The 26091-nt window shown below is 42.8% G+C and overlaps 1 pseudogene; it reads left to right on the top strand.

Moving 5' to 3' along the window:
- The first annotated feature begins 16782 nt into the window (after positions 1-16782).
- Positions 16783-19163, top strand: LOC140186991 (uncharacterized; annotated as a pseudogene).
- The last annotated feature ends 6928 nt before the right edge of the window (positions 19164-26091 follow it).

Here is a 26091-nt window from a genome sequence, read left to right as displayed (position 1 = left end):
TAGCCTATACACTGCCATGGACAGGTAGAGAAATCCCCAAATAGCTGCATAGATATGGAGAAATTACAGGCACACAGATGCAGAATGCCAAACCATCTGTACAGAAGCACAGAAACCTAGGAGTGCAGGCTTCTGCTCCGTGCTTGAAGGCCAGTGACGTAGAGGAGTGATAAAGATATTGGATAATAGGCCCATGTGAACAGGAGGCACAATGGTCAGAGGGTCAGCAAACCTGGAGTTCAGGGTCCTATCATCGGCCTGTCCAGGGGACGCTACTGAGGGCCGAAGCACGAAAGTCAAAGCCTGATATCTGAAGACTGGAGGACTATCCTGGAGCTGGCAGACGGTGCCTGAGTGTGGGTGGCTGCTTGCTTTCCTGGTCTTGTTTTCTCACTTCGTGTGTTCCAGTTTGTTGTATTCTGTGTTGTTCTGACACAATCCTTAGATTGTGCTGGCTATTAACGCAAACGATGCATTTCACTTATGTTTTGATATACATCTGATGAGCAAATTAATATTCGTCATCGTCGTGGCTATCCCTCGAGGTCGAGGATGATGATCGTCGTTCCGTACAGAGCGAAGATGCCTTTGCGTGTATTTGTTTAATGTGTACTTGATGTTGCACTCCAAGAAGCACACGATACTTCACAAATCAACCAACTGATTCCAATGGCATGGAAACCACGACGATTGGAGCTGATGGATTTGTTGTAGCCTTCATCCGCCATCACAGCCGTTGAGTTCGAAGTAACTTCGTCCGCCTGTTCCACTGTTGAGGTCTTGGTTGGATTGTTCTTTGTCAGGGACCTCACCCTCGACCTTACCGCCATGGGTGACCCTACCAGGAGCATAGCTCCAGACGGCATTGCTCTCGGGATCTCAGGACCACACAAGCTTCTCCACCACGACAAGGTGACAATTAATTGTCAAATTAATATGAATCTGAAGCTGAATATTGTTTAGTTACTGACTTCTTTGCTAAGGGCTAAATGTTGTTCCTAATCACCCAGGAAAAACATACATATCATACATTGCATTCATGCCCCACCCCAGGTATCTCAAATGTATCAGGCAGAAGATGAAAAAGCTTAGTAATTAAGTAGCACCAGGATCGAGGACTGATTCTACCCCACTGTTATATGACTATTGAACTTGGTTCATGATGCAGATGATCTCTTAATCTTCCAATCTACCTCATCCTGGTCCATGCTCTTTGTTTGTCCCATTAACCTTACAGTCTGCCTTCCGTATTTTTTCACTCTGCTGTTTGTACTACCTCAATGTACTTTGGTATGGAAGGCATGCAAGCAACGATTTTCACTGTATCTTGGTACTCAAGACAATAAGACCATAAGACATAGGAGCAGAATTAGGCCATTTGCCCTTCGAGTCTGCTCCACCAATTCATCGTGGCTGATCCAATTTTCCTCTCAGCCCCAGTCTCCTGCCTTTTGCCCGTATCCCTTCACGCTCTGATCAATCAAGAACATTTTTTTAAAAAAAATCACTGAAAATTTTTTTCATATCTCAATTAGATCGCTCCACTCGTGGTACACAAGAAAATATACTTAAAAAAAACAAAAACAACAGGAATTCTGCAGATGCTGGAAATTCAAGCAACACACATCAAAATTGCTGGTGAACGCAGCAGGCCAGGCAGCATCTCTAGGAAGAGGTACAGTCGACGTTTCAGGCCGAGACCTCTTCCTAGAGATGCTGCCTGGCCTGCTGCGTTCACCAGCAATTTTGATGTGTGTTGCTTAAAGAAAACAAACAACTCACACAAAATGCTGGAGGAACTCAGCAAGCTAGGCAGCATCTATGGAAAAGTGTAAGCAGTTAATGTTTCAGGCCGAGACCCTTTGTCAGAACTGAGAAGGATGGAGGGAAATCAGAGTAAGACGGTGGGAGAGGAGAGGAAGAAGTTCAAGGTGGCAGGTGATAAAAAAACACATTTTCTTTTGTATCTCAATTAAGTTTTCCCCCTTTCCCCCCAAAAGATAAATAAATCCCTATCAATCTTTTCAAATGCCCCAAATTTTCCATTGCTGGCCATATGCTTACTGAGAGGAAACAAGGGGATTATTTCATCTGATAGTTTCCTCAGGAGGATGGGATATAAAATTTCAAAGTTAATTCTCGGTGCTGTAAAGGTGAAATCAGGAGGTGCTTTCACATTACACATCTTGAACTATCTTGCTGAAGGAATCATGCTTTCAGCATTTAAAATGTTGGACAAAAGTAACTAGAAAGGAAGAGCAGGGAGGTAGAACTATGGTGTTAAAGAGGCATTTAGATCGACACATGAACAGGAAGGGAATGGAGGGATTGTAGACGGGTGTGCAGTTTAAATTGGTGTCATGGTTTGCACGGACACTATTGGTTGAAGGGCCTGTACCTGTGCTATGCTGTTCTATGCTCCAATTTTAATAACATTCAGGTACCTGTGGTAAATACCCTTCTCTTCTTTCTTCATTAAATTCCAAATGGTTTGTATTTCTTTTCAAATTTCCTTATGACATAGGCAGCCATTCAGCCATCATGTCTACACATTCCTCATTACTGTATCCTATTTTCTTCATATTCCTAACTCCCTAGCGTCTCCCACTTTTCCAGGGGTAAGTTAAGTGGTCGTCTAACCTACCAACCTAGACATGCTTCGAATGTAGCCAGGACGGCACAGTAGTGTTGCAGTTAGTGTAATGTTATCACAGCGCTAGCAGCCTGGGTTCAATTCCTGCCGCTATCCACAAGGAATTTGTACATTTTCTCCATGACTCTTGGGTTTCTTCTGAGGGCTCCAGTTTCTTCCCACATTCCAACGATGTTCAGGTCAGTGGGGTAATTGGTCACATGGATGCAACTGGGTGGTGCGGTCTTGTTGGGCCAGAAGGACCTGCTACTGTGCTGTATTTCTAAATAACAAAGATAAAAATTGGAAAGCAGAGGAACAATGAGGAGAACATGCAGACAGAAATTAAGGTTAGGACTGAAAATGGGTCACTGGAGCTATGAGGCAGCAGCTCTTCTAGCTGTGCTTCTGTGCCTCTCTATTCAGTATCAATGTACTGAAACGCATGAACTCAGGAACGTTGTCTAACCCTAGGTCCTTGAAAGTGGTGTCACAGTTAGATAGGATCATAAAGAGAGATTTTGGCACATTGGCCTTCATAAATCAAAGTACACAGGAGGTGGGAAATTGTGCTGAAGTTAGATAAGATGTAATTGAGGCCTAATTTGTGGTATTGTGTGCAGTTCTAGTCCCCTATGTACAGGGGAAGATATCTATAAGATTGAAATAAAATTCACAAGGATGTTGTCTGGATGTGAGGATGTAGAGAAAGATTGAATAGGTTAGGACTTCATTCCTCGGAGTTTAGGAGAATGAGGAGAGATTTGATAGAGGTATCCAAAATTATGAGTGTTATAGATATGGTAAATGCAAGTAGGCTTTTTCCACTGAAGTTGGGTGAGGTTAGAACTAGAGGCCATTGGTTAAGGGTGAAAAGTGAAATTTTTATGGGGAGCATGAGAGATAATTTCTTCATTTATCGTGTGCTGTGAGTGTGGAATGAGTTGCTAGTGAAAGTGGTGGATGCTAATTTGATTTCATCATTTAAGAGAAGTCTGGATAAATACCTGGACAGGAGAGGTATGGAGGGCTATGGGTCTAGGTGCATGTCTATGGCACCAGCAGAATAAGAGTTCAGCATAGACGAGATATCGCAAGGACTGCAGTGCCCTTTGACTCCATAACCCAAATAGGACTGAAACAATAACGCAACTGATTTCTCCTCAAATGGATTATTTGGCTGAAGACTTCTGGAAAATCTCATTCACTTGTTTCTTTTTATGCCACAAACTTAAAAATAATAATGCTTTCCGAATGATGTAATGGCTTGTTGATCACCTACCATCCACACTTGGCACTACTTGGACAACAGAAAGCTGACATGTGCTGAACTGAAGTACTGTCTATGACTGTGTAGCAACAAAATGCGGTAACAAATGCCAAATGCTGTTTTTAAGACCTGCCAAAATAATCAAAATAAATTTCGTATTCTTGGAATGCTTAGTGTTTTTTTTTCTCATAAACTTAATCGCGGCAATTTTGTACAATATTGGACTTGCTAACCTGAATTATATGAACACACAGGTCACTATTTTACTGAGGGAATCTGAGATCTGCTTTGCATCAGGCTCTTGATGGCGGTTTAATGACAGTTACATTATAAGACAGGAAGAAAGGGACCATGGAAAGAACAGACTAGATATCCCAGAGGTTTAGGCAGCTGATAAAGTGATGATTGTTGTAACAACATAAACATAGCTGTTAAATCCCTCACAGAAAGCTTGTAGAGGCAGCAATGAGATAACATCCAAATGATCTATGTTTAGTCATGTTGCATGACAGAAATATTGGACAAGACATAAGGGATAATTCAAAAGCAAAATACTGTATTTGCTGAGGAAATTTTTGCCTGAAAGGTTAACCTTCTCTCTTTCTATTGATGCTGCCTGTATTCCCAATATTTTCTGTTTTCTAGTCGCACACCACCAAGTTCAGGACAGTTATTACCATTGACCATCCTGCACCTGAGAGGATAACTTCGCTCATCCCAACACTGACTGATTCAACAACCAAGGATTCTACAACTCTAATTCTCAATATTATGTATGTATCATTATTATTTTGTTTCTCTTTTTGTGTTAGCTCAACTTGTTGTCTTTTGTACATTATTTGTCCGTCTTTTTCACTGATTTGATTCTGCTTCTTCTTACTTATTATGAATGCCCACAAGAAAATGAACCTCAGTGCAGTATATGGTGACATATATGTACTTGGTAATAAATTTACTCTGACTTTGATCAGAACTTGGAGATGTGCTGTGACTGTATCTTCACTAACCCAGCTATCTCAGCAGTTGGGACATGACCTGCTTGGCTCAGAATGATCTAGCAGCTGGAGAGTACCACGTGAAGGAATTGGGTATCTTTTCCTTCCTTGAAACGTATCAGTTTGTGGGGCTATTGCAAAGTGCAGAGAAATGGGACACACTGACAGGGATGGTGAGCTCTTTATATCACTATAGATCCTGGGCTTGACAGTTCCTATCCTAAATGACTCTCTCACTTCAATATAGTCTTTGAATTCAACCTATTTCCTTCACCAAGCCTTTTGCTTTTTATCTTTGTTTAGGGAACCTTGATTTCTGAGAGATACTGAGGCCCCGATTAAGTAGAAGAAGAAGGTGCATAACAGGTATAGGAAGTAAGGAACAAATGATATTTTGAGGAGGATAAGAAATGCGAAAGAACACTTAAGTGGGAAATCAGGAGGACTAAATGAAGTCATGAGATTCCTCTAGCAGACAAGGTGAAGGAGAGCCCTAAGGGTTTCTACAGGTATACTGCCTGTAAAAAGTATTTACTTCCCTTGGAAGTTTTCATGTTTTATTGTTTTACGATATTGAATCACAGTGGATTTAATTTGGCATTTTTGACACTGATCAACAGGAAAAGACTCTTTTGTGTCAAAGTGGAAACAGATCTCTACAAATATAAAATGCAAAATAATTGATTGCATAAGTATTCACCCTCTTTATGCCAGTATTTAGAGATACACCATTGGAAGCAATTACAGCTTCGAGTCCCATTTCCCCATCTTACATTATCTTCTCACCTTCCCATCACCTCCCTCTGGTGCTCCTCCCTCTTGTCTTTTTTCCATGGCATTCTGTTCTCTCCTATCAGCTTCCTACTTCTCCAGCCCTTTCACCAATCAACGTCCCAGCTCCTTACTTCACCACTCATGGTTTCACCTATCACCCTGTCTTTCTTCCTCCCCTCCCCCACCTTCTATCTCTGACCCTTCATCTTTTTTTCACCAATCCTGATGAAGGGTGTCAGCCTAAAACATCGACTATACTCTGGTGTGCTGAGTTCCTCCAACATTTTGTGTATGCTGCTTAGATATGTCTCTATCAGCTTTGCACATCTGGACACTACAACATTCCCCCATTCTTCTTTCGAAAACTACTCAAGCTCTGTCAGATTGCATGGGGATTGTGAGTGAACAGACCTCTTTAAGTCTAACCACCAATTCTCATTGGATTGAGGTCTGGACTCTGACTTGGCCACTCCTGGACATTAGCTTTGTTATTTTTAAGCCATTCCTGTGTAGATTAGGCTTTATGCTTAGGTCTTGCTGGAAAATAAATCTTCTCCCAAGTTGCAGTCTCTTACAAACTGCATCTGGTTTCCCTCCAGGATTTCCCTGTATTTTGCTGCATTCATTTTACCCTCTACCTTCACAAGCTTCCAGGGCCTGCTGCAGTGAAGTAACCCCACAGCATGATGTAGCCGCCACCATGCTTTGTGATAGGGATGGCGGGTTTTTGATGATATGTGGTATTTGGCTTACGCCAAACATAGCGTTTAGACTGATGGTCGAACATCTCAAATTTGGTTTCATCAGACCATAGAACCTTCTTCCAGCTGATTTCAGTCTCCTACATGCCTTCTGCCAAACTCTAGCCAAGGTTTCATGTTCAATTTTTTTCAACAGTGGTTTTCTCTTTGCCACTCTCCCATGAAACTGTGATTGATGAAGCACCTGGGCAATTGTTATTGTATGCACAGTCTCTCCTAACTCAGCCACTGAAACTTATTACTCCTCCAGGGTTGTCATAGGTCTCTTGGTGACCTCCCTCATTAGCCCCCTTCTTGCATGGTCACTCAGTATTTGAGGATGGCCTGCTCTAGGCAGGTTTACAGCTGGGCCATATTCCTTCCATTTCTTGATGATGACTTAACTGTATTCCAAGGGATATTCAGTAACTTGGAAATTTTCTTGTAATTGACTTTTCCATGACCTTTTTGTGGAGGTGCTTGAGGTGTTCCTTTATCTTTATGGTGCGCTTTTTGCCAGGATACTGTCTCACCAGCAATTGGACCTTTCAGATAGAGGTGTATTTTTACTACAATCAGTTGAATCAGCTTGACTGTACACAGGTCTCCAAAAGCAGATTCTCCATTTAGCTAATTATGGGACTTCTAAAACCAATTGGTTGCACTAGTGATGATTTGATATGTCATATTAAAGGAAGCGGAATACTTATGCAATCAATTATTTTGTGTTTTATATTTGTAATTAATTTAGATCAATTTGTAGAGATCTGTTTCCACCTTGACACAAAATAATTGGTTTCTGTTGATTAGTGTCAAAAAAGCCAAATCAGATCCTCTATGATTCAATGTTGTAAATCAATAAAACAAGAAAACTTCCAAGACGGGTGAATACTATATATAGGCACTGTATATTAAAGGCAAAAGGATCGCAGGAGATAAAATTGTTCCTCTTGAAAATCAGTACATAGAGAAGACATTTATCTCACTGTGCAGTTCTGTGCTGAGATGTCAACTTAAGTTATGTGCTGACTCCTGGCTGAGAAGACGAGGGTGCTGCCTTATAACCAGTGTGGTATGCACTAAAGGTAGTTGTTTAAGGGTGTTTTTTTTTTTGGTTGATGCTCAGTAACAGTGCAGTATGAACCTGAGTATTACTTTCGAATCTTGTCTGTTTAATTATAAGTGTGTGGCGGCATAATGCATAGCTGTTAGTGTAATGCTATTACAGTGCCAGCTGTAAGATTGGGGTTCAATTCGCACCGCTGTTTGTAAAGATTTAGTACCTTCTCCCCATGAACACGCGGTTTTCCTCTGGGTGCTCTGGTTTCCTCCTGCATTCCAAAGACATATGAATTTGTGTTAGTAAGTTCAAAGGTTTCAAAGGTTCACTTAATGTCAGAGAAATGTATACAATATACATCTTGAAATGCGTTTCCTTGCAATCATCCACAAAAACAGAGGTGTGCCCTAAGAATGAATGACAGTTAATTGTTAGAACCCCGAAGACCCACCCCCCCAGCTCCCTTCCCTCGCGCACCTAAGCGGCAGCAATCGTCGATCTCCCCTCCCCCCACTGGGAAGAAAAAGCATCAGCACCCGCCACCAAGCACTCAAGCATGCAGCAAATGCAACGACAAAGACACAGACTTGCGGTACTCCAAAGACCATGTGTTCACCAGGTATTTGACACATCACAGGTTCTCTCCCTCCCTGATAAGGGAGAAAGAGATGTCTCCATTTCACAGCAAGAGGGGAGACGTAACAAACAACTTGCTTGTTTACAGTGCTAAAAGTCCGTTGCGTTTTTTTTTCAAGCTCTGTGCCCAAAGATCTCAGGCCTCTGGGCACACAGCCAAAGATCTTCCAGCTCCCATGACACACCACTCTGTCAGGACTCTGACCTACCTCCAGAGCCCTGAGATCCTAGGCTTCCAAAGGCGAGACAAACTCTTAGGCCACGCCCATGGAATGTCAGATAATGGCCAGTTGTGTAACCCCGAGAGAGGATCCCATTCCCTCAAGGATCGAAAGTCAGCATGTAACTCCAGGTCAAGGTCTTCAAAAGAACCCTGAAAAGGAAAAATAGAGATATGAAAGATGGAAATAGAGCAGTTTCTGAAGATGCAAGCAAAGGACTGGCCGTTTAGTGCCATCTTGACTGGCACTGGAAGCATGGCAATACTTCTCAGCTGCTCCTAGCATATCCTCAGACTGCATTGGTCATTTTTGCTGTGAAGCATAACATAGTATGTTTCTATGTACACATGACAAATGAAGGTAATTTTTAATGGTTAAATTTTAGTCTTGCTTTGTTATTCTATGTCTGATTTAAACTTGACTTTTAACTCACCTTTCTGTCTTACCCCTGTTTCTCTTAATTCACCAGCAGTCCAATATTCTAACTGTCTCCACCTTGAAGAGATTCAATGACTTTGCCTTGTTGTTATGTGGGGGATATAATTCCAAATATTCACAACTCTGAGAGAAACATATCCTCTTTGTATAAAATGGGTGATTCCTTATCTTGAGGTTTTACTCCCTAGTTTTATACTCCTGCACCAAATTAAACATTCCTTCATGTTTCAATATCATCCCTCATGCTTCTTAACTCTGGAGAACTTTGAAACTCTCTGCTCAATGATTCCTTATTTGCTATCACCATCGGACATAAGTCAGGAAAAATAAATTATCTTATTGTTCACATCACTTTTGCAAGTGAAGTTGAATCAAGTCAAGTTTATTGGCATGTGCACAAGTACAGGAACAGGTTCAATGAAAAAATTGCTTGCAGTATCATGGGCACAAAAAAATCAGACAACACACAGAGCATATGTTATGCATAAATTATACAAGACAATGAAGAAACAGACTGTGCAAAGCAAGGCATAGTGCAAAACCACAATTAGAAACAAGTCCATGGTAGTCCAGAGGATTGTGCCACTGATTCAAAAACTTGATGGTTGTAGAAAAGTAGCTGTTCTTGAACTTGGTGGTGTGGCACTTCGGGGTTCAAATTGCCCAATGGTACCAAGTGAGAAAAGGGCATGATTAAGATGGCGGATATCTTGAATGATAAATGCTACACTCTCAGGAATACCTTTAATTGGCTGAAGTTCCGCCGTGGCTAGAAGAGAAAGCAGGAGAGACGGACAGACTTCCAGCCAACTGAAAGTGTCAAGGCCCGAAAGCAGAAATCAAACTGGTGTTCACCGCCACTAATCCATGCCAGCCATGATTTCCCCCACCTACCATCAGCCAGGAGGTGCGGGAGTCTTGGGTCCCAAGCTGCCACGTTCGGCGTCAGTTGCTAGCCTCCTAGCCATCGGCCTCCTGGCCAGCTTCACTCGCATCAGCGGTGAGCTGACTCCATGTACCCTCTTTTGGGACTCTCTCCTCTGTATTATTTGTTACCTTTATTTTGTGTGATTCATCCTATCTTGAACGTTGGACAGTTGTCAGTCTTTGTTATGGTGGTTTTTTTTTAATACATTCTATTGTGTTTTTTTGGCTGCCTGCAAGAAAATGAATCTCAAGGCTGTGTGGTATACAGATGTTGATAATAAATTTACTTTGAACTTAGAACTTGCTTGAGGCAGTGCCTCTTGTGCATGTTTTTGATGATAGGGAGGATTTTGGAATGTGTGTGTGTGTGTGTGTGTGTGTGTGTGTGTGTGTGTTTGAATGTTGAATGGCAGATGAAAATAGGTGTTTCTAATCATACATAGATTGATAGATTCTTGACTGGTCAGGACACCTACGCCCACCAGTGCAAGCCAGCAAGCACTGGGAGGGTCATGTTTTTTGACTTCTCCAGTGCGTCCAACACCATCCACCCTGCTCTGCTGGGGGAGAAGCTGACAGTGATGCAGGTGGATGCTTTCCTGGTGTCATGGATTCTTGATTACCTGACTGGCAGACCGCAGTACGTGTGCTTGCAACACTGTGTGTCCGACAGAGTGATCAGCAGCACTGGGGCTCCACAGAGGACTGTCTTGTCTCCCTTTCTCTTCACCATTTACACCTCGGACTTCAACTACTGCACAGAGTCTTGTCATCTTTAGAAGTTTTCGGATGACTCTGCCATAGTTGGATGCATCAACAAGGGAGATGAGGCTGAGTACAGGGCTACGGTAGGAAACTTTGTCAGATGGTGTGAGCATAATTATCTGCAGCTTAATATGAAAAAGACTAAAGAGCTGGTGGTAGACCTGAGGAGAGCTAAGGCACCAGTGACCCCTGTTTCCATCCGGGGGATCAGTGTGGATATGCTGGAGGATTACAAATACCTAGGGATATGAATTGACAATAAACTGGACTGGTCAAAGAACACTGAGGCTGTCTACAAGAAGGGTCAGAGCCGTCTCTATTCCCTGAGGAGACTGAGGTCCTTTAACATCTGTTGGACAATGCTGAGGATGTTCTACGAGTCTGTGGTGGCCAGTGTTATCATGTTTGCTGTTGTGTGCTGGGGCAGCAGGCTGAGGGTAGCAGACACCAAAAGAATCAACAAACTCATTCATAAGGCCAGTGATGTTGCGGCGATGGAACTGGACTCTCTGACGGTGGTGTCTGAAAAGAGGATGCTGTCTAAGTTGCATGCCATCTTGGACAATGTCTCCCATCCACTACATAATGTGCTGGTTGGGCACAGGAGTACATTCAGCCAGAGACTTATTCCACCGAGATGCAACATAGAGTGTCATAGAAAGTCATTCCTGCCTGTGGCCATCAAACTTTACAACTCCTCCCTTGGAGGGTCAGACACCCTGAGCCAATAGGCTGGTCCTTGACTTATTTCCTGGCATAATTTACATATTACTATTTAATTATTCATGGTTTTATTACTATTTAATTATTTATGTTGCAACTGTAACGAAAACCAATTTCCCCCGGGATCAATAAAGTGTGATTAGGACTATGACTATGACTATGAGATAAGAGATACTACGGGGAGAAGGCAGGATATTGGGGCTGAGAGAAAACTTGGATCAGCCATGATGAAATGATGGAGCAGACTTAATGGGCCAAGCACCCTAATTCTACTCCTGTATCTTATGGTCTTAAGATTTCCATGAGATGCCTTTTGATCAAACTGCCTAATGGCAACCAGAGACCCAGTTTACATGCGAGTAACACATTTTTTTTTGCCTGTGGTTCCTGGGATCACATTCTGGTGAAAGCCAGAAAGATGCAATGGAGGGAAAAGGGGGGAAAGGAAGAGTTAATGTATAATCTAATTTTTACATCAAATGTTCACTGAGTAGAAATTGGGCACAGACTGACTGTCAGTTTGTTTAATTCGTGTTTGTCATTATAAGATAATAAATTACATCACAAGTCAGTTTATTTTCCAGAAAAAAAATAATGAATGTTAAGTGGTGACATTTTAGTTCTCTAATGGGGAAGAATGTATAATCCTGCTCCTTCTCAAGAAGAGGAAGAAAGGATCATTCACAGACTAGTGTCTAATATTTAATATTATCTTGTATTTATTCTGACTGTAATTAGTCAATCAAACAAATAATTGTTTGTGCAGTTCCCAAGATATGCAAACAAGATGGAGATAAGATTTGGAACTGGAGGTTCTTGGGAAAGGGAATCGTTTGTCTAAAGTTCAAAGTTCAAAGTAAATTTGTTATTAAAATAGGTACTGTTATGTGTCACCATATACTATCCTCTGATTCATTTTTTTCTTGTGGGCATTCACAGTAGAAACAAAGAAATAGAAAAGAATCAATGAGAAACTACACATAAACAAAGGAAGACAAACAGCTAATGTCCAAAGAAGACAAATTGTTCGAATACAAAAAATAATAATAGCAATGTGGCAAACATTTGGTCCATGATGACAGATGAGAAAAGCTTGTTTATCCCAACTGCCGCCTTTTTTAAATGTCTTTTTTATGATCATGGGACAATGATGGATACTAAGATCTTCAGGTACTGCAGGCGTACTCCATCAGTGAACTGCGCATTGGCGGACTAGCTGGATATGCTGGACTTGGTGTGGACCATGCTACTGCCTGCTACAAGGAGGTATTGGAGTTAGCGCTCAAAGATGGTGTACAGTCTAACAGCGAGCGATTGTCCTGGATGTTTTTCTTGCGATTGCAGCACCCTGTTGGCATTGGTAATGTTAAAAGCTGCGAGTCTGTTTCTCTTGTTTATTGGTGAGGGAGATGGCGGGAGAGCTGCCTGGCTGCAGTTGTAGTGGGGACTGGGTCTCAAGGTGCGAGCTTGCCCGTTGCAGCGGTCCACGGAGGTGGTACTGCGTAGTGTCTATGCTGCTTTGGGGGCTGGCCCCTCCCATTGGCGCTGTTCTCCCGTGTTCGATCGGTTGAATGACAAGTTGGATTGCATGCAGGCACTCATACATTCATCTGCAGACAGCTGGAAACTGTTTGTTCTTGCTGATTACACCCATGTGCCATTAATTTACAGCCCATGTCACTCAGGGACTTGGGCTATATATATACGTATATATTTGTGTGTGACTGTATGTTTACTTGCTATCGTATATGTGCTATATGTACCTTGTGCTGTGTATGACTGTTGGTACTGAGTTTTTCACCTCGGCCCCACAGGAACATTGTTTTGTTTGGGTATTAATGTATGGTTGAATAATAATTAAACTTTAACTAATATGAATAAGTAAATGAATGAATGAATCAATCAGTGGATGAATGGATGAATCAATGGATAGATAGAACAGATAGGTGAATGAATCAATCAATCAATGGAGAGATAGATGGATAGACAGAGAAATAAAATAGTGCAACAATGGTGTAACAAGAGTTATGATAGTCAAGATTTCTATTCCTTTATAACAGAGAGTGTTTTCACTCCAGTCCTCTTGGTTCTAAGGTGGTTGATGAGGTGGTTGTTGTACCTATAGACTTCACTACTGATGGGATGCTGGGAGAGGTTTTAGATCGTGAGGTGGTACAGTCTTCCATTTTTTCTCTGGACTTCTGTACGTTTCCAGCACATGGATATAAACTTCTCTGTACCAAGTGGAATGCTCCTTCTCCACTTTGATCTGGAGGTTCCCAGCAGTCAGTGGCCATTCCACGCTTTCCCCTTTGAGCACATGGATGAATCTTTTTCTCCGTCTATGTGCTAATGACACAGCTCAGAAGAAACTGTCGGTTTCAGGAGTCTGGCATGTTAGAATATGATATGCCAAATGTTAGTGAGGTCTTAGTGATAGGGACATTGGTTTGGAAAATGGCATTAACATCATATGGAGGATTCATGGTGCAGAAGGCTTTTGGTGAGCTTGCCATCATCAGTCAGGCCACTACGTATGTAAGTTGGGATATCACGTTGCAGTTCTACAAGATGTTGGTGAGCCAACATTTGAAATATTCTCTTCAGTTTTGGTCACCTTGCTACAGGAATGATATAATTAAGCTGGAAAGAATGCAGGGGAAAATTATTAGGAAGCTGCTGGGACTTGAGGGACTCAGTTATGAAGAGACATTAAGCAGGTTGGGACTGTTTTGATTAGAACATAGGAAAAAGTGGGCTAATGTTTTTAGTGATGTATATAATCATGAGGGGCATAGATAGGGTCAATCTGTACAGTCTTTTTCTCAGAGAAGGGGAAGCAAGAGCTAGAGGATACACATAGGTTTAAATTGAGAGGGAAATGATTTAATAGGAAACTGAGGAGAAACATTTTCACACACAGAGTGGAAAATACATAGAATGAGCTTCCAGAGGAAGTGGAGGAGGCAGAAACCTTATCAACATTTAAAAGGTAATTAGACGGGTGCATAGATAGAAAGGTTTCAGAGGGATATGAGCCAAATGTCAGAAAAAAGGCTTAAATGGGATCTTAGCCAGCATGGACCATCTGGGTTTAAGGCCCCATCTCCATGCTCTGTGACTCTCTATGACTCTCCACTGATTTGAGATGCATTCTGTAGGTAGTTGAGAGACATTGAAATTGAAACAGTCATTATATCAGGGGTTGATATTTCAGAGACAGAAATCGCATTCCATTGCACATTTCTCCACATCAGGACAGCTGACTCTGTACTAAAAAAGTTTACATGTTTCCCTGGGGGATAGATGAGCAGCATTACTATATAACAGTGAACAGTCTGTGAGGTTGGAAGTTTTACACCTCAGCAGCCAAGCCTGTACAGCTTGTGTCTGCAAGAAACCAGGTTGTGTGACTTTATTGTATAACTATGTTTTGTATTCCGTATAACAAGCTTATCTCTAGACAACACAGTCAGGCTTGAACCACAAGGAATTATTCACTGAATTTAAAGAGAGCTCTTTACAATCTATTTTTTTTACACATCTTGAATCCCTCTGTGATTAGGCACCTGACTTTCAGGACTCCAGGACTCTAGCAACTGAGATTTGCCCATTCCATCATGAAACATGACATCATTAGGTTTAACACACACACACACACACACACACACACACACACACACACACACCATAATGGAGGACCTCTGTAAGTCAAACAGCATCTATGGAGCGGAATAAACAGTCACTGTTTCTTGTCGAGGCCTTTCATCAGGATCTTGATGAAGAGTCTCGGCTCAAAACAATGCTGAATTGCTGAATGCCTGACTTGCTGAATTCTATTAGCATTTTTGGTGAGTTGCTCAAGATTTCCAGCATCTGCAAAATCTCTTGCATTTATTATCAGATTTAAAACTGGCTTTTCCTTTCTGACACCATGTTTAACACAAAGGTACTTTATAGAAACATAGAAAATAGGTGCAGGAGTAGGCCATTCGGCCCTTCGAACCTGCACCGCCATTCAGTATGATCATGGCTGATCATCCAACTCAGATCCCTGTACCAGCCTTCCCTCCATACCCTCTGATCCCTTTAGCCACAAGGGCCATATCTAACTCCCTCTGAAATATAGCCAATGAACTGGCCTCAACTGCTTCCTGTGGCAGAGAATTCCACAGATTCACCACTCTCTGTGTGAAGAAGTTTTTCCCTAATCTCGGTCCTAAAAGGCTTCCCCTTTATCCTCAAACTGTGACCCCTTGTTCTGGACTTCCCCAACATTGGGAATAATCTTCCTGCATCTAGCCTGTCCAATCCCTTTAGGATTTTATACGTTTCAATAAGATCCCCCCTCAATCTTCTAAATTCCAATGAGTACAAACCTAGTTCATCCAGTCTTTCATCATATGAAAGTCCTGCCATCCCAGGAATCAATCTGGTGAACCTTCTTTGTACTCCCTCTATGGCAAGGATGTCTTTCCTCAGATTAGGGGACCAAAACTGCACACAAGTGTCTATGCATAGACACTTAGAAACATGGAGTCATAGAAACACTAATCACACAGACCCTTCTGCCCATTCAGTTTGTGCTAGCCGCTAAACACATGTTAACATTCCAACGATATGCTGGAGGCACCTAGCAGATGAGGCAGCACTTGTGGATGGAAACCAAGTCTCAACGTTTGGACTGAAAGATAGAGGGAAATAGCTGATATGAGTGGTAAAGGTGTGGAACAAGAACTGGCAAATGACTGGTGAATCCAGCTCTGGAGGTGTGATGAAGGATGGACAAGTGGAAATAGTGACAGAGATTGGGAAGTGCTAAGTGATAACCTATACACCTTTGGAATATGAGAGGAAACTGGAGCACCCAGTGGAAACCTACACGGTCAATGGGAGAATGCCATACAGACAGACAGACAGTGGCAGGAATTGATCCCTAGTCTTTTGATTGTGGGTGATATAAAGCTTTAAGCTAACCTTCTATTTCTTATGTCATATCAACTTGAATTGGAATCACACTCAATGTGCTATAGACTTCATTAGTTAGTGTCACAACAGAGAGCACAAGTTAACCCATCACTCCATGTATGCCTGAGTATAGCAGAGAAAAAACATAGGTAGAAATAATTCATATCCTTTAGTTATTTGTTTGACTGCAAATTTCTGTAAGTAAAAGAAACTTCCGTAATATTTGATGAAGAAGAGTTTCTTGTGATTTGTCAGCTTTGTTGGACAGTGTCAGTCACGGTATACTGTGACGCTCTGGGGGAACGTGGTCGACAGCCCGCCTCTGCATTTCTAATGGCTAGCACTGCTTATTGTTCTTGTGTTAGAATGCTTTTGTGGCATTATGTGGGGAAGTTCCAGTTCATTTATTGTTCCATTTTAGCTTGGGTTAGACAGTGATTCACTTGTTTATTTGCCCAGGATGTGTGAGGGTCACCTCTCCTGTCTGTTTCAGGCTGGTCGGTTCACTCTCCGGGTCATGGTGCACAGTCAGTTTTGTGTTTATCACAATAAAATGGTTGTTGAGTTAATGAGCTTCCTCGTCTGTCATTATGGACCAAATGCTCGCCACATTACTGTTGCATATTTAACTATATGTTGCAACAACAGTGCCCACGGCTCATTGTGCGACTTTGGAAGATCTTAAAGGTGATCTGGCGGAGAGGGAAGGTAGCTGCTCAGTGGAGGCACGCGGAGGGCGTCTGGATACCAAAAGAAGAGGATTCAAGCAACATCAAGCAGTTTCGATTCATCTCGCTGCTCAGCGTTGAAGGGAAGATCTTCTTCAAGATTATAGCCCAATATTTAACTGAGTCCCGCTTGAAGAATGGATATGTAGACACCTCAGTACAGAAGGGGGGAGTTCAGGAGTACCTGGATGCCTAGAGCACACAGGAGTGGTGACCCAGCTGATCTGGGAGGCAAGGGAGAACAGAAGAGACCTTGCAGCACTCTGGCTAGACCGAACCAACGCCTATGGATCCATCTCATACAAGCTCGCTGAAACAGCACTGACAAGACACCATGTTCCAGAGATGATCCGAAACGTCATTCTGGACTATTACAGCGACTTCAGGTTGAGAGTCTCCTCAGGGTCACTAACATCCGCCTGGCATTGGCTGGAGAAGGGCATAATCACTGGCTGCACAATCTCGGTGTCACTCTTCTCATTGGCCATGAACATGATTGTCAAGTCAGCGGAGGTGGAACATAGAGGCCCCAAGTCTAGATCTGGTACTCGGCAGCTCCCCATAAGAGCATTCATGGACGACCTGACGGTGATGGCAACATCCGTCCCTGGGTGCAGATGGCTCCTTCAAGGGCTGGAACAGCTCATCTCATGGGCAAGGATGAGCTTTAAACCAGCCAAGTCCAGGTCTCTAGTGCTGAAGAAGGGAAGAGTGGCCGACCGGTTCCGCTTTACCCTGGGAGGGATCCAGATTCCAACGGTGACAGAAAAACCAGTCAAGTGTCTGGGCAAGATCTTCGATAGTCGCTGAAGGACACAGCCTGACTTCAACGAATCAGGAGCAACTTGATAACCTGGCTCACCTTGATTGACGAATCGGGGCTTCTAAGAAAATTCAAAGCCTGGATGTACCAACACAGAGTCCTGCCAAGGCTACTCTGGCCCCTTCTAGTCTACGAGATGCCAATGTCAACAGTGGAGGCTCTGGAGAAGACCATCAGTCAGTCTCTCCGGAGGTGGTTGGGGCTCCCCCAGACTTTAAGCAGCATTGCCCTGTATGGGCATTCCACCAAGCTGCAGCTCCTCATCAGCGGCCTATCAGAGGAATTCAAGTTCACTCGAGTCAGGGAGGTTATAATGTACCGAGACTCCTCTGATGTTAAAGTCGCTTCGGCAGGAATCCGCATAAAGACAAGAAGGAAGTGGCAGGCACAGGAAGCTGTCGACAGAGCAGAGGCTTGGCTGCGGCGCAATATTTCGGTGGGCACTGTGGCAGTGGGGCAGGCAGGACTGGGCTGTTTTCCCAAACCATGCTATGACAAAACCCGTGGGAAGGAGAAGTGTCAACTGGTTCAGGACAAGATACAAGCAAAAGTGGAGGGAGAACGATACAGCAAGATGGCCGGCATGTACAAACAAAGCGCCTGGACTAGGTGGGAGCATGCGGAACCTCGCAAGTTCTCGCAAGCTCTGGAGAGCTGAACCATTGCACATCAAGTTTCTCATCCAATCAGTCTATGACATTCTCCCAAGCCCGGCCAACCAGCACAGGTGGGGCATGGCAAACACTCCAGCATGCCAACTGTGCCGGAAGAGGGGCACCTTGGAGCATATCCTAAGTTGCTGCCCGAAGGCATTGGGGGAAGGGCGATACCGCTGGCTCCATGAACACGTCCTAAGGTCTATGGCAGATGCAATCAGCACAGTGATTCAAGACAGCAAAAGTCAGCTCGTTCCCAAACAGTCCATCACCCTTATTAGAGCGGGGGAGAAGGCTCAACATCGGCCTAGCTCCTCGGGAGGGCTTCTTGCCACCGCATGAGACTGGCAGCTCCAAGTCAGCCTAGGGAGGCAGCTCAAGTTCCCAGAGAACATCGCAGCCACTCCGCTCAACTCGAACATGGTGTTAATATCGGAGTCTACAAAGCAAGTGGTCCTGCTGGAACTTTCTGGCCCCTGGGAAGACCAGATTGAAGAGGCCAATCAGCACAAGAGGGCTCAATACACAGATCTTGTTGCAGAATGCTGGAGCAATGGCTGGAGAGCTCGCTGTGAGCCAGTCGAAGCTGGGTGCCGGGGCTTTGCTGGCCATTCATTACAGCCGACTCTAAAGCTCCTTGGAGTTAAAGGACTGCAGTGCAGAAGAGCCACCGAGAACATTCTGGAGGCTGCGGTGGCCTCGCGGTGGCTGTGGATCCGGAGGGGAGATCTGTGGATTAGTGCTCCACTTGGACACAAGTCGGGGGCTGATCGCCTCCAGCTGGATCGCCTGGTTGAGGGTGTCTGATGATTAAAGACCTGCAACACCCTATGACCCCAGGTTCATCACTGAAGACGTGTCCAAGTAGCACCAGAAGGTGTATTCTACAACTACTTGCATATGCACTTTATCTCAATTTCTAAATCTTCAGAATGTTTTTAATGTGATAATATCGTTGTGTTAATATTATGTTATATGCTGTATGTGATATACATACTGAGTCTTGCTCCTTGGTTTCTGGGGAACATTGTTTTATTCAGCTGTATACACAGGTACAGTGAATGGCAACAAACATAAACTTGAACTTGTCCATAACACATTATCACCAACTATTTCTTGAGCAAATTTCAGGTAAGTTTCTGTACCCTGCTTTGTGCCCTTGTAATAGTCATAGAGAAGTACAGAATAGAAACATGCCCTTCAGCCCATCTAATCCATGCTGAAACTATTTAAACTGCCTACTCCCAACAACATGCCGGCTAGTGGCATAGTGGCATCAGCGCCGGCCTTTGGAGCGAAGGCTCCTGAGTTCGAATCCAGCCGGCTCCCTTGCACGCTTTCCATCTGTGCTGGGTTGAGCGTCGAACTAGCAACTCGGCCTCGTAAAAATAAGAAAGCCTGCTAAAAAAACGCCGTCATGATGGCGTCCCGATGACTCCACTCGAAGTTAAGGGTTTCTTCTTCTTCTTCACTCCCAGTGACATCCATATCCCTGCTATTCATGTCCCTACTAACCACGTACCTATCCAAACTTCTCTTAAAAGTTGGAATCAAGTTCGCATGGACCAGTTGTGCTGGCATCTGATTTCACACTCTCCTGACCCTCTGAATGAAGAAGTTTTCCCTCATGTTCCCCTTAAACTTTTCACCTTTCACCCTTAACCAATGACCTCTAGTTGTAGTCCCACCCAACCTCAGTGGAAAAAGTCTGCTTGCATTTACCCTATCTATATCACTCATACCCCTTGCATATGATATATCATTCTAAAAGATTTAAAATGATTGTGAAGGGAGGTTCTTTATTTTCCATGGAAGAGTTCATTTGCTTTTATGTGTTCTTGGTGCCAGCGAAGGTATCATTTACTGTTTTTGTCCTGAGGGTCTGAGTTATAGGGAATGGTCAGGCAGGCTAAGATTTTAATTCTTGGACTGTAGGAGACAGAGGGTGATTTTAGTCTTATGAAAGCTTGATTATAGCTCAGGATGATGTACAGTGTCTCTTTTGTCCGGGAAAAGGGAATGACTACCTCGAGGGCAGAGGTTTACGGTGAGAGGAGTACGATTTAAAAGGGATATGAGGCACAACTTTTTCATGCAGAGCAACACTGACAACATATTGGAGGAACTCAGCAGGTCAGGCAGCATCTGTGGAAATGATCAGTCAATGTTTTGGGCCGGAACCCTTCATCAGGACTGAAGAGGGAAGGTTGGAGGAGCAAAACCTCATATACCATCTGGGCATCTGCAGAATATTTTGTGTTTTTTCATGCAGAGGATGGTCTGTACATGGAACATGCTGCCAGAGAAAATGATTAAGGCAGGTACGCTAAAAATCAAGAAAAGTTATTTGGATAAGCACATGGATGGGAAGAGTATAGAGGGATATGAGCCAAACACAGGCAAATGGGACTAGCTTGGTGGGCACCATGGTTAGCATGGATAAGTAGGGCCAAATGGCCTTTGTCTATGTTGTATTAATCTCTAACTCCATAACTCACTGCCTAGAAGACAGGAACCCTCACCATTTTTCTGAAAGCCTGTGGGCAAGCTTGTGACTTGCCATAACATACAGGAATATGGGCTAAGGGGTGAGAAATAGGAGACACAAGAGATTCTACAGGTACTGGAAATCTTGAGGAACGCACACAAAATGTTGGAGGAACTTCGCACACCAGCAGAATCTTTGAAGGGAAATGAGCAGCTGAAGTTTTGAGCTGAGACCCTTCATCAGTCCCAAAAATCAGATGTTCATTTCCCTCCATAGACGCTGATCGACCTGCTGAGTTCCTCCAGCATTTTGTGGTGTTTATGTGAGTAATAGATAAAGCACAAACCTCCTTTTTTGCTGGCATGGTCACAATGGGCTGAATGGCTTTTTATAATGCAGTGATTCTCTAAGCTGAGGCAACCTTCACCATTTTGCTGCTTCCCACTGGAATTTCCTTTATGATTCCTCTCCACCCTCTGTTGAAACCCACATATCACACCTCCCTCCCCACGCATCCCCAACCAAAAAATTCTTTCCTTTCAACTCCTCTTCCCCACTGCCTATTAAATCAGTTTTGACTGTACTTCCCACTGGTGCCAGGTTCTATTTACCCAAATGCCAAGGAATATTTCCTGCTCCAAGATGACAAAATAAATACAAGCTATTGTCATTGTTAACAAGTCTTGAACACTCAAATGCATACGTCCATGCCAAATAGAAGACCAATTAGAAGTGCTTTGCTGATATTATATCAACAAATAATATAATATTTCAAAATATATTTCCCATTCTGAATCTATTGAAAAGACATACCGTGGTCTGCCTTGTGTTTACATTTACATTGATTGGATCTGAATGTGCATGCATTAATAACTTACGACACTCAGGCAGAATTATAATGTGCGATTGTAGACTCTCTTATGGCTTCTGTCACTGCTGATCCCCGGAACTGTCACATTCCATTCTCCCGCTCGCGTTGTATTTATTAGATATTCACCAGCTACTGTCAATGAGTAAATTAGACCACAGGGGATTTCTCATTCACTTCCAATCAAACAAACCGTCACTGTATATCAGGCCATGAACTTGTACTTGGGGGCAAGAAAGCGGAAACATCGGAATTTGCAAGCATTGTTTTTCATCAGTCAGGGACCGAACGGTTTGATCAGATTTGTGCCCTCAGAAGAATGTTCCCCCGTCCTCCCACTGATATTGGTGCTTGGAACCTGCTCTCTATTATGCCTAGAGGAAGTCTAAACTTAATCAGCAGCAACAAGGATTCAAGCACATTTTGCAGTGTCATTCAGATTCTTTGCTGACAGATGTACAAGATTCAAGATTCAAGATTGTTTCTTGGTATTTTCAGTACACAAGTGTAAGGGAGAACAAAATAATTGTTACTCTGGATCCGATGCTCCACAAAATAGAAACACACATAGTAAGATAAGGAACACAATTATAAAAAAAAACAATAAATATTATACATAAGATAACTGATGTACATAGATTGATTGCATGTCCATAAAGTGACAGTAGGCACAAGAGTGTCTGTTCATAAATGACTTTGACAGGAAATGATAAAGTAGTGGTGGTAGTGGGTTGATGGGTTGAGGTGTTGATCAACCTTACTGCTGTACTTGGGGAAATAACTGGTTTTGAGGCTTTTGGTCCTGGCTCTGTAACCTCCTCCCTTACAGAAGATTCATGCAATAGCGATGGTATTGGGGTTGCTCACCGCAAAGTTCTAAGCTCAAGCAAAGTCCTTAAGCTCCATCCAATATGAATAGTCATGAGCGCTCTCACCAAAGGAAGGTGTTACTTTTACGACCCAGTCTTCAAAGACTTGTTCACTTCTCCAAAGATGGGGAAGAGAAGATGGCGGCGCCACGCAGTGCGCTTGGCCGCTCCAAATTGATATCGTATTTGTGAAGTAGGATGCCATGCACAATCCTGATTTGATGGAGACAGCCATGAGAAGCATAGAGGAACACCTGGAGAAACTTCTGAAATGCCCGCTTCGCTGCTGCTGCTACTGTGCAATCGAGAATCTCCGGAGGGGAAGGCCCCAAATCCTCGTCTTTGCCTATTGCCTGTTGCCGGGGCTGGGGTCAAAGTGCTCGGCCGAGATGGTGCTTGGCGCTCGGTGTCGGAGAGCTGGTTGGAGGCTCGAAGTTTTCGGACGGACTTGGAGTCGGTCTGTGGTCGGGTGCTTCCAGGATGCTGCATCGGCAAGTTGGCGGCACTGTAAGCTCATGGCAGGAAGAGTTTCTCCCTTCAACCGTCTGTGTGAGGTGATGGGACTTTTGAGACACCTTGAGACTTTTTACCGTGCCCATGGTCTGTTCTTCCATCAAATTATGGTATTGTTTGCACTGTTGTAACTATATGTTATAATTATGTGGTTTTTGTCAATTTTTTTAGTCTTAGTTTGTCTTGTGTTTCTGTGATATCATTCTGGAGGGAGAAATTGTATCATTTCTTAATGCACGCATTACTAAATGACAATAAAAGAGGACTGCGTGTCCTCATAACCTAATCTAATCTAACTTCCTTGTTTATTCTTCACGGTGGGTTTAGCTGCCAATACCCACTATTTGAGGGGTGGATCCCCTTTCACTACCAAGGAGAAGATTCTTCCAGCTAAAAAATAATTTAAAACACAGTTCATTTATTTACAGTGATATATATTTAAATCCAAATGACATTCTTAGAACACTTGTAAAACTCACAGAGGATTTCTATCTTAAGCATTTCCAAAACAAAAAGCATTGCTTAAATATAAGGCATTTCTTAAATATAAAGGATTCCTTAATCTCAAAGGATTTTCAAAACACAGGTACAATTCCTACAAACTAAAAGGACCTACACACAATGCAGATAAACAAGTTACCCATTGCAGAAACCAAAGTTGGAGGAATGGAATATATTTCAGCATGTGCTTCTTCCATGTTTCATTTTGATGTTCCTGACCCCATTCCTAATAAGCTTGAACTGCTCTCTACATTTATACTCTTTTCTCTCACTTGAGTAATTTCACAAGCATATGATATTTCCTCAGATATCCTTTTAACACAAACTGTCTAAAAACATTTTTGGAAACAGTGAATTGTCAGCTTAGTGCTCACAATTCATAATTAATGCTGTAAATGTTGTGAGTCTAATTCCTTGAGCACACAAACCTTCAAACCACGGTACCTATAAAAAGTATTCACCCATTGGAAGTTTTTATGTTTTATCATTTTACAGCATTGAATCACAATGGATTTAATTTGGCTTTTTTGACACTAATCAACAGAAAAAGACTCTTTTGTGTCAAAATGAAAACAGATCTCTACAAAGTGGTCTAAATTAATTACAAATATAAAACACAAAATAATTGCATAAGTATTCACCCACTTCAAGTCAGTATTTTGTAGATGCACCTTTGGCAGCAATTACAGACTTCAGTCTGTGTGGATAGATCTCTATCAGCTTTGCACATCTGGACACTGCAATTTTTTCCCATTCTTCTTAACAAAACTGCTCAAGCTCTGTCAGATTGCATGGGGATCGTGAGTGAACAGACCTTTACAAATCCAGCCATAAATTCTCAATGGGATCCAGGTCTGGTCTCCTACTTGATCACTCCAGGGCATTAACTTTGTTGTTTTTAAGCCATTCCTATATAGCTTTGGTTTTATGCTTGGGGTCATTATCTTGCTGGAAAACAAATCTTCTCCCAAGTCACAGTTCTATTGCAGATTGCATCAGGTTTTCCTCCAAGATTTCCCTGTATTTTTCTGCATTCATTTTACCTTCTACCTTTGCAAGCTTTCCAGGGCCTGTTGTAGTGAAGCACTCCCACAGTACAATGCAGCCTCCACTATGCTTCACAGCAGGAATGTTGTGTTTTTAATGATATGTGGTGTTTGGCTTATGGCAAACAAAGTGTTTATCTGATGGCCAAAAAGCTCAATCTTGCTTTCATCTAACCATAAAACCTTCTTCCATCTGACTTCAGAGTCTTCTACATGCCTTCTGGCAAACTCTAGCCCAGATTTTATGCGAGTTTTTTTTCGGTAGTGGCTCTCTCTTTGCCACTTTCCCATAAAGCTGCGACTGGTGAAGCTCCTAGGCAATGGTTGTCGTATGTGCAGTCTCTCCCATCGCAGTCACTGAAGCTCAGAACTCCCCCAAAGTTGTCATTGATCTCTTGGTGGCCTCACTCATCCCCTTATTGCACGGTCACTCTATTTTTGAGGATGGCTAGCTCTAGACAAATTTACATGTGCATATTCTTTCCATTTCTTGATAATTGACTTAACTGTACTCCAAGGAAAACTCAGTGACTTGAAAATTTTCTTGTATCCATCTCCTGACTTTGCTTTTCAATAACCTTTTCATGGAGTTGCTTGGAGTGTTCTTTTGCTTTCACGGTGTCATTTTAGCCAGGATACTGACCTGCCAGCAGTTGGACCTTCCAGATGCATATGTATTTTTACTATATTCAATTGAAACACCCTGACTGCACATGGTAATACCCATTTAACTAATTATGTGAATTCTAAAAATAATTGGCTATACCAGATGGAATGCACCCTTGTGCTCTGAAGGAAGTAGCTGTGGAGATTGCGGAGGCATTAGCAATGATCTTTCAAAAGTCAATAGATTCTGGCACGGTTCCGGAGGACTGGAAGATTGCAAATATCACTCAGCTATTTAAGGAGGGGGCAAGGAAGCAAAAAGGAAATTATAGACCTGTTAGCTTGACATCAGTGGTTGGGAAGCTGTTGGAGTCGATTGTCAAGGATGAGATTATGGAGTACCTGAAGGCATATGACAAGATAAGCAGAACTCACATGGTTTCCTTAAAGGAAAATCCTGCCTGACAAACCTATTACAATTTTTTGAGGAAATTACAAGTAGGCTAGACAAGGGAGATGCAGTGGATGTCATATATTTGGATTTTCAGAAGGCCTTTGACAAGGTGCCACACATGAGGCTGCTTAACAAGATAAGAGCCCATGGAATTATGGGAAGTTACATACGTGGATAGGGTGTTGGCTGATTGGCAGGAAGCAGAGAGTGGGAATAAAGGGATCCTATTCCGGTTGGCTGCTGGTTACCAATGGTGTTCCACAGGGGTCCGTGTTGAGGCCACTTCTTTTTACATTGTACATCAATGATTTGGATTATGGAATAGATGGCTTTGTGGCTAAGTTTGCTGATGATACGAAGATAGGTGGAGGGGCCGGTAGTGCTGAGGAA

The sequence above is a fragment of the Mobula birostris genome, chromosome 23 (genome assembly GCF_030028105.1).
Source record: "Mobula birostris isolate sMobBir1 chromosome 23, sMobBir1.hap1, whole genome shotgun sequence".
Classification (NCBI taxonomy): domain Eukaryota; kingdom Metazoa; phylum Chordata; class Chondrichthyes; order Myliobatiformes; family Myliobatidae; genus Mobula; species Mobula birostris.
Note: the sequence above shows the minus strand (reverse complement) of the source record. Positions and strands in the feature narration are given on the sequence as shown.